Raw genomic sequence first — 16065 nt, 5'->3', positions numbered from 1 at the left:
CCTCTGAATCACATCGAATCCAATCATGAGGAGCCTGAAGATTCCCGCTCCTACAAATTACTACAGTGACAGTTCTGACTCATTTATTCCCTGTAAATCAAATGATTCGGCCCTGCTTTACCTTCATTATCTTGTTCATGCTGGAGGTCTAAAGAAGCCCACGTTTACAGAGAAACAAGTTTATGAATTACTTTCCTACAAGTAAAGATTTCCTTTTAGCTCAGAATCCATTGGACAAAAACACTTTAAACATATACAACCAGTGCTGTCCTGAGATGCTCTTCATACCGTGCTGACCCAGCAGCTGTGGCCTACACCAGCCACACATTTCATCATAACTTTCATTACGAGAAACTCAGAAAGTGTAAAAGAGCAAAAACAATAAGGATTCATCCTGTTCTGAAGGACGAGTTCAATCAGAAGAAGCAAACTGAGCAGAGACTGAGGCTGGTACCGTCTCCACTGCAGGGGTCAGCACTCAGAATATCTCCCCCACCCCCTGGAAAGTACTTTAAAGTTAAGCTAAAGTTTTCAGAGCAGAGGGAGCGACATTCCCCTGAACCTCCGTGAGGCTTCCTTCATGGAAATTAATGCATTTTGATGATGACAGGAAGGATGTCGTCTTCAAAAACGGATGCAGGAAAAACCCCGAAGACATCTCCGAGGACAGAGCTGTGCTCTAATTTTAAAGGGAGGAAGCGCTTGAAAGGGGAAGCCGACAAGCCGAGCGGCTACCTGAGGTGACAGATGGGGCATTAACTGCTCCATCTCCATCCGTATCGCTGAGAGGCGACAATAAAAGTGCACCAAGAAAGGCAGAAAACTGAAAAACATCAGTGTTTAAATTTCTAAGAGAGTGGAAACACCAGCGTAGTTTCGATAGACAGCGAGGGTGGAGTCAGGAATGTGTGTGTGTGTGTGTTGTGATTTACTGCTGGAATGTGGGTCATCGAGGGTTGCCGTTTTTTTTTTTTTTTTTTTTTTTCAAGCTTGCGTAACTGTTGGTAACTGTTACCGTGGAGACGCTAGTCCTCGTGGGTTCAAACAAAGCCCAGCGCAGGCCAGCAGAACAATCCCGTCCTGGCCACTGGGAAGGGCCAAGTGCAGCCTCGTGTAGTTCAAGTGCAACAGTAAAAGGAAAAGCATCTTTCCAGCTTTATTTGAAGGCAAACTGAGCCAAACAAGTCCGTTTTCATGTGTGACGACTCAAAGAACGACTCCACCGTGGTGGATCTGCCTTGGACCGATGGCAGGATGGATCCACGACCTCATCTTCCCAATTATTCACTCTTTTTTTGCTCAACACTTGTTTGTGAAGAGATTCAACCAAGCATGAACGTGTCGTAATGAGAGTTTAAGCCTGCGTCTCCACTGCTGTTGCAGAATGAGTTCATTATGTATGAAGTAGTCCGGAGAAACGGAGTGGCCTCGCTCTGCGAAGTCAGCATGTCGTTTTCAGGATATTTCAGTCTCAAAACAGAGAAGAGCAACGCAGCGTCTTTTGGAAGTTGAGTCACATCCTACAATATTAACAACTTGAGAGAAAACTCCGTCTAACAGACGTTGCTTTTGCACTCCAGAGGCTCGCTGACCTTCCAAACAGACAAGACGGCGACTGACGGGATGACAGAGAATCGCTAAGTTTCATCATGCTGGATAATCAACGCCACAGAGACAGACAACATACTGGAGCGTGCACAATCTGGCACCATCTATGCTGATGATATAGAAGAAAGTAACTATGCTGAAACTGTTGTGCTTATCCTCCTGCTGGCTTCATTAAATCGCCTCTTTCTTTTGCAAAAGGTTAACAAAGCAGTAATATGTCACAGATTAACAGCCAGACTTGCTATGCTCTCTTATTTCCAGACTAACTGTGGCTGAGAGGTGTCACAGGTTTAGTGAAGCGGAACCACCTCTGGGTTTGTACAGCAAGCTTCATTTGTTGCATATGTGCACATTTCTGCATCTAAAGTGAGAAAATGAACTAATGCAACTGAATTACTGTAAGTTAGACCACACAGGGGTGTGTTTGCAACCTAATCTACCTGTGAGAGAAAGGCATGAGCAAAGAAATCCGCATGCAGAGAGCAATACTTAAGCATAAACTTGTGAGACGGGACTATCTATGACACACAAAGTAGGCCAACTCTGTGGATAGCTGTTATCAGTCAGATGTAAGCTAACAGAGGCAGGTGAAAGCATGTCTTCCAGCTCAGACTGAAGATTTCTTTATAGATATTCATCAGACATGACTTAACGCTATAGTAAAGTTAAACAAATTTCCCTGTGAAAGAAGGAAATGCAACTGTTTTCACATGTGAAAGCAGGAGGAGGAATTTGGTCGTGACCATCTGCAGCTGGTGCTCATATATGCACTTAACAGAGGGCGAGTCTCAACCGGAGATACTTCAGATATGATGGAAAATGCACGCTGTGGAAGCTGTTTGTTTACAGCACATCAAGAATGACCATGAAGCTCTTCACCTGCTTGTGACAGCTGTGGAAAGCAACAAACAGGACCCAAGAGGACCGTTCTCAGCGTTAAAATGTGGTCTAAACATGTGCAAAATCGATACAGCAAAGATGTTTTGACTCTAAACAGGACGAGCATTAATGAGGGCTGCATTCCACTTAGAGAAAGTTCTGCTTTTGTGAGACATTCGACAACTAAGCAGCACGCACAGGTGCAGAAATGGAATGCAGCCTTCATTAAAAACACATTTTTCACCATATTACAATAATATATTTTCTAACTGAGACATCTTATTGGGTAGGAGCCTGTAATTCAAAGCAGGATTAGAGTCTTATAAGGTAACTTCAGGTTCAGCTGGGACTTTTCAGCATCACAAAGCTGGTTGACTTCCTACCGGGACGTTGTAGCACAACAGCTAATGATGGAAACCTAACCGAACCTGCTCCGTTTGAGATGAGAGATAAAAGCAACGCCTCCAAAACAATTAGTTCCCTAAAGATTTTTATCAAGACATCGGATTTCCTGAGAAGCATCTCCATGAGAGATGTCTCACCAGAAGGGAACGCTGATGTAGCCTAAAACAGAAACTCAACACTCTGAAGCTTGTTCCTGCAGAGTTTTAAAGATTCGGGACTAACTGCATGATAAAAGACGTCCTTGTGGTTTTCTCATATGAAACGTAAGTCTGCAGCGTATCAAACTGCACCAAATGAGGTCATATTTGCATCCACATTGACATCATTAACTGTTTAAAAACAGTAATTAAAGTCCTTTTTTGGTTAGCATTGTTTGTGTGTTTTGTTCTTTAACCAACAGAATAAGTGCGTTAATTCATAAAAACACACAATCATCAATGATTTAATGATGAAGCAGCGTTATTGATCAGCTCATTTCCTTGAATGCATCATCTGTGTTGCTTTTACTCTGCTGCTAATATAAAAATCCTCATATTACGGCAGTTGGTTTAGGATTATAAGTTTGCGCTTTTTATCAGAATTACGCAGCCTAAGAAGCATGATTATCATTGTTTATCCCATGCAAACGCAGCTATTTTTACACACACCTGACTTACGGGGCTGAGAACCAGCAGCCGTTACAGCTCAGCACTGTTAGCTTTAATAAAGCCAGATAACCAGAAAACACCCTGAATGTGTTGTAGCTGCTGTGTTCTACAGACTCCTGGCTGAAAAGAAGTCCAGGATGAATAATACTTCAGTATGCATGCTGAAACAACTTGTTTTGTTTGGATAAAACTAAGAAAAAGGGATAAAAACTGATCAAACTGATTTTATGCTCAAAAATGCAGTCTTTGTTGTGGTTTTTGCATTAATGTCACAGAGAAACATCCTTTTACGGTCCACATTTTCTGTAGTTTTCTGTAGCAACGCTGCCATTTTCTCTCTGTCACAAAGGCTCCAACACTCACATGTTTTTCTGCTCAGGAATGTTGTACTTCCAGTTATAAAAGTAATCCCGACCCTGAATGGATTAACTATAAAACTGCCTGTGAGACTGGGAGTCAAGAAAGCACTCTACAGGAGAGATGACCCAGACTTTCAAACCCAGCCATCAAGCTCTCTGACAAACACCTCGGGGTCAAAGGTCTCTGAGAGAAGAGGCTCGCGGCTGTGTGTGCATGAGAAAGTGAGTTGACTTCTCACTCAGGTTGTAAAAAACAGCTTCCACCTGGTGCTCATCCCTCATTTGAGTCAGAGAGGTGGGAATAACGGGTTAAGCTTTAACCAGGCGTAGAAAACAGTAAATATGAGGCGTTTGGCAGTCGTTTCTTAGGTTATTCGCAGCTTCACAGCAGAAGTTATGATATTAGCTGCGTTTCCATCGCTGTCACATAATAAAAGTTTATAGACATTCACCTGAGGTGGTTTTTGCCCCCAAAGAGGACCTGATGAGCTGCAGGAGGAATTGAAACAACTTTGACTCACCGGCTGTTTCCGGTCTGAAACAACAAACTTATGAAATACGATAGAAAATCCCAGATATTGCTCCTTTTTTCCCTCATGTGGGGGCTAAAAGGTTGTTTCTTTTCAATTAGGACACCTACTTCTTCTACTGAATTACAACCACAAGCCACGATTCCCCGTTTTTTTTCCTTCTCTGCTGCTTTTAAAAAGCAAACGTCACTGTCAGCTAATGAAAAAAGCTAAAGACCAGGATAAAACAGAAAAACTGTTTAAATAATGACAAAGTTATCAAAATGGCTGTTACAGCAGAAGCTGAAGTACTTTCCACTCTGAAGCTGACAAAGACGCTGAATTCAGATGTCTATAAAGGCCAATTTGTTCTTTCTGCACCATTTTCCCAGACCTGTGAGGTCCACATGCAGCAGGAAAGCTAAATTAACCCTCGTTATTAAGGAGAGGCTTTGTAAGGAGATTTGCTTTTATGAACATCTTAAGAGTTAATCATTAATAGAGTACAAAGATACACAGAAACCAGCAGATACTGATAGGAAATTGCTCCAAATTCTCCAGGAATCCTTTGATATTCCCTCCTGCGCATGGAAGGAGCAGGCAACTAATTCCAGCTGCAGGCATTTCCACCAACTGCACCTCGGGATCGTGCAACAGCCAAGTCTGCAGCAAGCTGCTAAACTCTGCTGCAAAGATTTCAGAAACACTCACAAGAGTTTGTCCTGCGTTTTATGTCAGGAGCGAGAGAAAAAACAACAGCAACCCTCCCATTTAGCTGGCCGGCGGGTGCCCTTAGATGCAGAACGAGTGGAACCACATGCACGCCTGCTGTCCAACTTTACTGTCCTTGATATGTCAAAAACAGAAAAGAAGTAGTATTTTAAACTGTTGCTTTTGAGAGACATGCAGACAAACAGCCTGAGGAGAAACAGTGAGCCCTGCATTGGCATTTTCTCAGTGTGGACTTCGCCCTTATAAGATTTAGAGCCTCCTATTGCTCTGCTGCAATGACACAATAATATTTAAATAAATGAGAAACCTAGCCCAGAAGGAGAGCTAATCTGGCTGTCCGCAGCATGTCTTCACAGACACTTCTCACTCCATTACCCATCACCATCTCCACACTCTCCATCACTCGTATCATTCCTCCACATCTCCTTCTGGAGCTTAAATCCACCCCACAAAGTAAGTTTGAGTGTGTGTGTGTGAGACAGAGGGGGAGTAATGGGCAGGGGGTTATCAGGTGCTGAGGAAACTAACCAGAGCCCCATATCTGAGTGAGTAAACCACTTTCGGTCCTTGACTGTGACGTTTTTCGTGCTGAGAGTGAGCAGAGCTGGAAGTTAAAGTATAACCAGGCTGGACAATCATTCAATAGCCTTGTTTCCTGTCTTTCAATACTGGGATAAATCAACCGTTAAAAACACAACTGAAAGCAAACATTTATTCCCAACAACCAGCAAACACCTCAGCATTTAATCTGCTTTATTAATGCGTGTGGAAGCAGGGCAGGTTTGCACTTCAAAGCCAGTGTTGGACGTCGTCTCATTCTGGAAATAAAAAGCAGGGCATCAGGTGCTGAGCGGGACTTAGCTCGACTTTATTATACATCTGCTGCTGTTGTGTCAGCTGGCTTTGAGCTCTTTGATCTCGACGAGAGAAAAATGCTCACAGGGATAAGACGGAGATGCATATGAAAACAATTATAGGCAATAAAAAGCTTCCTCTTAGATGGTCATGGCTTATTGCCTCTCGGGTAAACCGTTGATTTTGGGGCAGGGTCTCACCCTCATTGGACTCCGGTTTACAGGAGCTTCTCTCTTTACAGCACAGGACTGGAAATGCAACTTTTCACTGTATTTAAATGAGACCGTCCTGGACAACTTGGCCCACTTTAGCCAGCTTCAAAATGCGGTGCAGAGCATCTCCACCCCAAAACAAAAACATTTCAACAGCCATCGCCATGGTTTCCTCTGGTAATGATGCTCCAGTTTCTGGGTTTAATCAAGTACCAATTCTACAAAAGTAAAATCTTCAGTTTCTATGGAGACTAACAGGTTAAATTTGGATGTTTTTTCTCAGCACTGAGAAGATTCATTTGAAGAGAAGGGAGGAGAGAAGCTTTCTGGATGACGGCGGTTTGAAATGAGAATAGATTCCAGCTGCTGTGCGTCATTTCACTTTCCCTCAACACACGAACGTGAGACTAATAAAATGAACTGAGTTCCTGAGTCAATATTGTTGCAGCCCCACCTGCAGTAACATGGGGGGATTCCTCCCTAAGCCTGTGTCTAAGGTCAGCTGGACGGAGGCTTTATCTCAGAGGGGAGGGGAAAGTCATGCCTGCAGAAGCATTTCAAAGACATCAGACACACCAGGGGGGGGCAGCGAAGAAGACAAAGAAACCTACAAGCAGGAGAATTAGGTTCCCATTCCTTTAAATAGCCATAGCATCTGCGGTTAGCATCACATCTCCCACGATGAATATTTTACTGGTGTTTTTGTGTCCAGAAGAAACATCAGAAACTACTTATCTTCCATTTTTCACCTTTACGAAGCATTAAAACCGTTTGGCTCTGCACGAGTTCAGCGGCTTTAACGGCTAAAAAAAACAAATATCTTAAATGTTTCCAACGTCGAGGCAGACGGACGTGATTTTTGCTGTTTGTTTGACAAATTGGAAGCAAAATCACACAAAAAGCTGAATTAACGGTGGAGATGTGGAGCAAAGGAAGAATTTGGCTCACTTTGATCTTTCAAAAAGCTTTGATGGAGGATCAAATCTCTCCAACTGCTACATTTAAAATTAGTTTTAATCACGCAAGAACCAAGTAAAAGATCACAATTATAAAAACAACATTTCTAAGAAGTTGCGTCTGTCCAACAGCCCAAAAACCAACCTGAGGTCGTCACCCAGGACACTGAGAAATAATCAATTAATCGGTTTCAGGAAACCACTATGTTCAGCTTTTTAAACAAAGTTTACATTAAAGTAAAAGAAGAAATGTAATTATTGTTTTAGTAGGACAAAAATCGGACTTTTGAAATGCATGTAAACATGTTAGTCTGACCAAAATCTTACACAAATTAGTACAAAGTGTTTATTTCCAGTAAAGCTGCTCTTATTCACATATTTTTCTGTTTTTTTGGGGGACCAAACAGCTAAAAACATCAGAAATGGAGACTGAAAGTCAGCCTTTTAGAACTACAGGTAAAATCAGAGCCACTTTAAGCATTCTGCACTAATAAAATCCTGATTTTATAACCACAGCCTCATGACTTAAAGAGGAGTTCTGTGTGGTGAATGAAGAAAAAAGTAAAGGTGGCAGAATGTCTTAAATGTTTCCTCACAGCATTGTGGAGTCAGACACACTCCATGCATGTATCCTGGGACATGGTGCTGGTCCAATTAAACAGCCAGTTCAAACCGATCCCAGCTCGACTCAACTGTGAGAGAGTAATGTGAAAATAGCTCACCAGCTGATGCTTTGGGCTCGAGGTTCTGTTTTAAACAACCACCTCTGGTCTGATATTAGCTCGTGTTGCTAACTGATACGACTCCTGATCCTTGTTCGTTCCGGGTCTTTCTGGCATCCATCAGGCTCACAAATATAAAGCTTCTTGTGCATTTGCACATTTTATCGCTCCAGCACCAAACCCCCTTCTGGCTTGGCTGCTCCACCTAATGCTACATCAGTAGCTGGAGCAACAAACAAGTGAACTTCAGCAGCAGCAACGGGGAAAACAAGAACAGATTCTTCTCAACACAAACCACGTCTAAATAGTGATTTGCTATCAAGTCTTAGCTTGGAGGAGTCTACTTGATAAATTCAACTCCTCCACATTTGACTATTCTCTTCTTGCCTGTATGACCTGGCATGGAGGTTTCAAACTATCAGTAACTCGCTCCTGTCTTTTACATTAATCATCTAGTGTAATGGGCCTGCTAATGATCGCTGTTGTCAGTTAATTACTGACCTTTTCAACCGTCTAAAGAATCCTTCAATCCACGCCCCGTGTGCATTTAATGGGGATAAAACCACAGAGCATACCTGCCCAGCAGTGGCACTCTACATATAATGAAAAACCAAAGTGGAAATATGCGTAACGTGACAGCACTAATCTGGAATGACTGCAGCTTTGGAGAATTTCCTGCAGAGCAAAACCAACCATGAAAAAACAAAGACTGTTGTCCTGAAAGAGTGAAAAGACTAAAAACGCACACATTTCCTCCGTGGCTGCAAAGAAAAAGCCTCTTTGTTTCAGGTGAGTTTCTGCCTGGGTATGGAGCCGTCCGGCCTGCACCACCCCCCGTGCACAAAGCCCACCGCGTCCCTCTGACAGAGGGGGTGTAAACTGATGATGCACAGCCACAAATCAGAGCTGCTCGCCGCCTCCATAAGTAACCCACAAGGATCCAGGCTGGCACATAGACAACGCTGCCACTGGAATGAAGTGTGTGTGTGAGGTAATTGCCCACAACAAGGCTGTAAAAGGGCTGATGAGTTTGTGTCCGATCTTATTTGTTCATGCATACGTATACAGACAATAAAGTACATCTCAAAGGTGAAGTCAGACCTGATTTATGGGTCACAGTCAGTGTGGTTAGATGCGGGCCATCGGGTCGGATTAATGGCTAAATTACAGTAAGATTGAGTTATTCAGCTCATGTAGACACCTTAATCTGATAAGAAATCGAATCGCATCGGGTTAAGACCCAGAGATAACTCGATCCAAACGTGCACTGAACGTGCACGTAGACGACAGTGGATCGGATCGAGCGTTCTGCGCATGCTCCAGATTTTTCCCGCGATCGTCACCCGGAAGTCGAAGGAGACGATATTCCTGTTGCTGTCGTCAGAAAGAAACAAACAACTCGATGGAGAAGGCGCCGTTATGCATCGTCTGTGCCATAACCAGCTCATCACAGATGGAGAGGGACGCAGCTTCATCTCGCTCTGCGTTCGCCATCTTTCTGAATGCCTGAGTTTGTTGTTGTTGGTGGTGAAGACGCCAACAGGAAGTGGCTCTATTAGCGATAGCTGAAATGGGGACAGCGCCACCTATCGTACCGGGGTATGACATGCTTTGTGCCAGTGATTCCATTCATTCACCGCCATATAACAAAGGATAATTACCCTCAGATAAGGAGCAGAACCCAACTGTAGCTATAATCCAGTTGTTGTTTGAGATGTTTCATGACATGAAAGGCCATAAAAATGCATAACAGTCACAGGGTTTAGGAAAAGTGGCTTAAAAATCCTCAAACACATTTTTAAATCAACAATAAAAGATTAAATTAGATTTCAAAAGCAGCAGATCCTCACTTGTTGTGTAAAACTGTTGCTTAATGACTGCTTTTAATGATCAAACGCTTCAGTCCGATTGCTTGAGCCCCAAATCTGAACTTCATTTAAGCTGCTGATGAGGACTCAAACCGTCTTCTTCTGCACAGTTAATAAGCACATTACAGAGCAGCCGTTGTTCTCCATAGAGTTTCAGCTTGGTTTAAGACACAAGAACAAAACAACATGGATCTGATATATCAGAAATGGGCAGAAATTCTGGCTTTTTGGGGTCGGTGCCGAAATCTGACCTCGGACAATACAAGCTACTTAAATTCGATGGATTATCACTTACTTATTTTCCAGCAAAAAGCTCTGAAACAAGCCAGCAGCTCACTGTTGGTACGAGAACTCAAGAACCGGTTTTCTTCTCCCACCAAATTCTGAATATCTGGAGAGGATTGCAGTGCAGGATGACAAAACTGAGGCAGCAGAGCTTCTGCACGTGGCTGTTTATGAACACTGTGACACTCTTTGAGCAGTGTTCACAGACATCACACAGGAGGAAACTGAGAGCAACTAAGAGGGCTGCCACTGCTGCCCGAGTTAAAGCTCACTTTTAAATCATTTACTCTTGGACCAGGCAGATTACATGCTAAACTTGCTCTGTTTTAATATAGCAGTCAGTTTTAGTTAAACCACTTACAAAAGCAGTCGTTTCCTCTCAACCAGAGGTGGTGCTACTGTTGTTTTCCTGGCTAAGAGCCAGTGCTTTGAAGGCTGAAGTGGTCCGAGTTAGACACTGGCTTCTTAAACACTACTTTAAGTGACTGTGTTTTAAGCAACTGTGTTAAAAACCATTCACAATCTCGAGGCCCAACTGCACAAAAAGCCTGTGTAACTTGGATTTAGTCATCTGAACCAGACAAAGAGGATCAAACGTGTCCATCTGCATCCAACTGCTTGCAGCCAAAGAACCTCTAACCACACCCCTTACATATGTCCATTCAGTAAAACCTGCAAACCAGACGTCAGCGTTATCCACACCTGCAGCATACAGCAGACATTACATGCACATGCACGGGAGGATTCATGCACATCTGCAGAGACCCAATAGGGTTGTGCATGTGAAGCCTGTGCCCAGCCTTTAACAGTGGAAATCAAGCAGAATTGGAAAAGCTGCTGGAGAAATTAACAATATGAAAAGGAACATAAATAGCTAGAAAAGCTCTGAAATTCATTTAAAAAAAGGGAGCAGATGGAAGAGCAAATATTCTCCTAAACATGATATGATTTAAGCCTTATTTCTTTCTATATTTAAGTGTTTTCACTTGGTATTAAACTAGCTCAACCTTATTAGAAAGAATGATATCTATCTGCATGGGTCCTCAGCAAAAGAAAAAAAGTCCTATTAGTGGAACTCCAGTGGAAACATTAAAGCGAGAGTCAGAAACTAACAGGATAATGAGAGGAAGCATTCACTTCTGCTCCATTTACTGATACTTTCTCTCTCGTTCTGGGCAACTATAAAAGAAGAGAGGGGGGGGGAGAAAACAGAGGCTTCAGAAACAGCCAGAAAGGTCACACATACTTCAGGGCGTGTTTGTGTGTGAACGTACAATAAAGATCGATAACAGTCTGCAGAGGTTTACAGGGGGGCTGGTTAAACATGGCAGCCCCCTGATCAGGGCTGTGCTGCGTGCACACAAACAGTGCGCATGAGAATGTGACCTTAGTAGGCTTTTTTTTTTGCTTTTTTTAAGGTCCGCACGTGCAGAGAATAGAGAAGCGCTCTTAAGAATGCGGCGTGCAGACATGACACACAAAAACGCTCGAGATGAGGTGCTGAATTATGCAGGTCCGCCCACAACGCGCTCTCCATCAGCCTTGGAGTGACTTTGGTACGAAAAGGGGGGGGGTAAATGTGAGAAACTATCAAAGACCAGCAGACTGAAACAGTGTGTCCACTCAGACCGAGTCAACCACCAGATAAACCAACAGCGTTCCCTATTTATCTTTACTTACTGCTTACACAGGGCCTCCAGTGTAATTAAATGCAGTGTAATTTAGCCTTTAAAGCCGTATCATACTGGGACCCGTATTATCTGGGGTCCTCTTACAATTTTTAATAACCAAATAGGTCATTTAAGTGCTTAATCCTGTGTGAATCGGCGCTGCCAAGAATCTGCACCATAAAAAAAAAATAAAAATCCTCTGAAAATGAGCTCAAACTCAGAGGTCATCAGATAGCATCGCTCTCATGTGAATGTGCATTTTAGGAAAAATGGGCCATGCCTTGGCTCCGCAGGGGTTTTCATTTTTCCTTTCTCTGTGGGATTCGGGTTTATTAAGGCTTCAGAGGAACTTCTGACAACGTACTGGGTGCAAATTCCAGAGATTCATGGAGCTACTCGGCATGGAGGCCAATTTAGAGAGGAATACGCTCCCATCCCCACCAGCCTCTCAGTAAAATACAGACTTTGTGTAAAAAAAAAACAACAAAGAAAAGCAGATCTTTAGGAGACTGTTTGTCATGAGAGAACTTTGAAATTGCCACAACTTCTAATGAAGAAGAAGTTTGTAAGCTCTGGATGATAAAATGTCACAGAAATAAACACGTTATTGCACAGGGTTTTAAGCCACCCCTCATTACTTTATGTTTAGCTTCCAAGGATCAATTTTCCTGTAATCTTTTAAAGTGGTCTTGAGCAATAGTTCTCCAGGCTTTCTGAAGGTCTTTCAAAGTGTTTCTTTGGACACTGGCTGCTTTTTCACTCATTTTCAGAGGAATGTTTTCGTTCGTTTAAGCCACTTAACACCGACCAATGAATAATTCAGGCATAAATAAGGCAGCTAACCTAAGGGGTGAGTCAGTGTTGTGTCTACACATAACAGACAACTTAGCAAAGAACCAGTTTTAACCCTTAGGGGTCCGTAATATATATGTCTGGGAAGACCGATTAGCTCGGTATTATTTCTGTGCGGGATTCAGTTGCTTAAAAATCAATAACTTACTAACTTTACTAACAGTCTGTCACAAAGACATCATTTGTTTAGTTGCATCTATGAAAAACAGCAAAGAAAACACAGTTTGACAGACAGAAAATAGGATTTCTGCAGCAACAAGGTGATTCCCAAAGAGCTGTTAGCTGAAAACTTGGCATTTCTCAGCATGGTGTGCAGTGTGTCCTTAAAACATTTGAGGAAACTGGACAAGTGGAGGACAAAAGAAGAAGTGTCAGGCCTAAAAAACTATCTACAGCAGATGAACAGGATCTGAAAGTGATGTCCTTAAGAAAGAGGAAAAAATCCAGCAAAGACCTGACAGGACCTGAGAGATGCATCTGGACCTTCAGCTGATCCATCTACTGTTGGCCCAAGCCTCATCAGAAATGGTCTCCATGGAAGGGTGGCTGTCAAGAAGCCGTTCTTAAGGAAGGGAAACAGGGAGAAAAGGCTGAGCTATGCCAAATGACACAAGAGGTGGACTGAAAATCAGTGCAACAGGTCTTATGGAGGGATGAATCCTCCCCAGAGCCCGGACCTCAACATTATTGAAGCAGTGTGGGATCATCTGACAGAGAACGGAACAAAAGGCAGCCCACATCCAAAGAAGAGCTTTGGGATGTCCTTCAAGAAGCCTGGAGAACTATTCCTGAAGACTCCTTAAAGAAATGACAGAAAGCTGGTCTCAGAGGGTTCAGGCTGTGTTGGAAAATAAAGGAGCTCAGAACAAATATTCACTTTAAAGCTCGTTAAAGTTGTAAAAACTCTGTTTTTACCTCACACGCTGTATTTACATTTGTGTTTGTACCTGTATTAACAAATCCCTGCACTTATTTCCTGTTTTCTTGTAAATAAATGAGACATCTGCACGGGAGGCGGTTCAAATCAGCTGTAGAAGTTATACAAATAAGAGGTAAAGTGGTTAACCAGGTGAGTTTGAGTTTCAGTAACCTCTTTGTAAAGTGTCTCTTAGTTAAATATATTCACAAAACTAATGGATACTCGTCCACAGCACTGCCTCGAAAGACAAACACTCCCCTGAATAGTAGCTGGTTGTCAATCGAACACGACACCAACAAGCTACTGCGGGCTGCCATGGTAACCACCTCTGCACGGTGTCACGTTGCCATGGCGCTGCAAGGCGGGTGTCATGTGTCAGGTGGCCAAACAAAAGAGGGTGGCAAATTATGCTACAGAGCGTTCATAAACTTTTGAGGTCATCCCATGATCTATTCATTCAAGTCCAAAAGAGTTCCCCTTATTTGCTCAGGTTTCACTTGTGTTCGTCAAAATTTCACATAATCTGGTTGTTTTGAGACCTCAACAAGAGCCTCGTTGGCCATAATTATTACAATAACACGCTGTGTTCACTGCAAGGTTATCTCTTCAGGCCAAACACCATTAAGGGTGCAAACAGAGTGTAAAAAGTCTGATTGATGTTGACCTCTGCCGAGAAGATGCAGAGGTTTTCATGTGCAGACCTCCATTTTAACAAAAACCCCATCACCCATCTTAATGGGAGCCTCAGACATCCTGAAACTGCTGCCACAAACATCCAAATGAGCACATGACATCATGTGGCTTTCGACTGAAAAACCCAGTTTAGAAGAAGAGAAGCACGACTCCGAGCTTCATTTCCACATGTGGAGGATTTCCTGCATCAGGACATTCCTGCAGCCAGTCAAAGAAAGAGTTCACATACTTTCCTCTGGTGGGCTAAAAACGCCTGGTGTGATGTGGCGAACCCCGGCTCTGAACGTATCCGCAGATAAAGTCGTGCATTTACATCAGACACAAACTCGCCAGACACAAAACGAATGATGCATACGTTCTGTTTTCCCTGAGAGATACACACCCAAAACCCCCAAATTATAAAGCGCACACACACTGTCTGGGGCTTGCATCAGCAACGTCAGCCCGAGTCACACATCAGCACAAAGTGTGAGAGTGCCTCGAGTGTAAATGTGTGCGAGCGTCTGCGAAAAGCCTCGATTATGAAGCAGGGAGGACAGCAAAGATCAACAAATACGACCGGGTGGAGCAGTGAAGGGAAGTCCCCGACACACCGAGGACACCCACAAAGTTTTATTGTGTTTCTGTTCAAATTCCCCACCAGGCCCTACCAGCCGGGTGGGGCTGAGCGAGAACAGGGTGCAGCTCCAGGGAGGGGTGGGGGTCTAATAACAACCAGCAGACCAGAGGAGTGGAGCTGGGACGAACACACAAACATCTTTAATTGAATAAATGTGTAAAACTAAAACAAATTAAAGGAAGAATTGGGTGGAAACAACCTAAAAGCTCAAATATCTTGTGCCTAAACTCGTGCAACCAACTCTAAATGAGTTAAAAACACAAATACACCATTCGGAGACCATTTTTACCCACCTGACTGACCAAAAAGAGAGAACTACACAGGAAGTAAGTGGAAGAGGGACTTCCAGAGCAGAATTAAAGCAGTTCTGGTCCAGTGAGTGAGTTCTTCTCTATTCTACTTTGCTGACAATATAAAATGTTGTGCTGTGTCATCATTCAACCATAGGGACTTTAAACAGCTGATTTAAACATGCATTTAATTCAAGTGCTTCCTTGACAACACGCCCTGGAACAGCCGTTAACGCCAGCTTGTAAGTCAAGTATTGATTTCCTTTTATTAGCTGCTTAGAAACAGTGGAACAAGCTGTAAATACAGTAAAGACATTAACCAGGTAAGATAACATCGATAATAGACAAACATGCAGCACAAAGTATTTACGTAGAGCTTTTAGGATGGTTTGGGTTCATCTTTTGGGTTAAACTGCTTGGCTACGTCCACAAAAGGAGCAATGAGACTTGACCAAAACATTAAACTTTGAGGCGGTTAAATGAAGAAATGATTAAAACAATAAATCACCCTGCAGAGTTATTGTAAAGCTGCAGATATGGACAGATATGACAGCTGTTAACTGTGCATTTCTGTCTTTATTAATACTCCAAACAGAATGCACCCCCCACCGCAAGCGGAGTCCGTTCATCTCTTATTGAAACTTCAGCACGTTTGCTGTCAAAAGTTTGTTATGCCGATGCAGACCGACGCCAAAGCAGAAAACATTTCGACACTCCAAATATTTTATGGTCCCAGCTTCATGAGTTGTGGAATGTCACTTGTGTGCTGTGCTGTTTGTGTGGAAGGCTTGTTAAGCTGGTAATTAAGTTGAACTAATCCAAAAGAATCACACCCTAAAGTAGCCATTATCCCACGCTGTTGTTGACCATCAGACCCGTGGAGAATGCTTTTATTATTTTGTTATTTCCTGCCGTTTTCCGAAGGCCTCCTTTCAAAACCAGGAGTAGAAGCAGTGTGTCCAACTAACACATCTTTGGGATGCGT

General features: G+C 43.0%; 1 protein-coding gene across 19 annotated transcripts in view; it reads right to left on the bottom strand.

Moving 5' to 3' along the window:
• Positions 1-16065, bottom strand: part of afdna (afadin, adherens junction formation factor a) — a 93547-nt gene that overhangs the window by 65553 nt on the left and 11929 nt on the right. The window lies entirely within an intron of this gene.

The sequence above is a fragment of the Leuresthes tenuis genome, unplaced genomic scaffold (genome assembly GCF_036924035.1).
Source record: "Leuresthes tenuis unplaced genomic scaffold, fLeuTen1.0.hap1 SCAF_13, whole genome shotgun sequence".
In the NCBI taxonomy this organism is placed as follows: Eukaryota; Metazoa; Chordata; class Actinopteri; order Atheriniformes; family Atherinopsidae; genus Leuresthes; species Leuresthes tenuis.
Note: the sequence above shows the minus strand (reverse complement) of the source record. Positions and strands in the feature narration are given on the sequence as shown.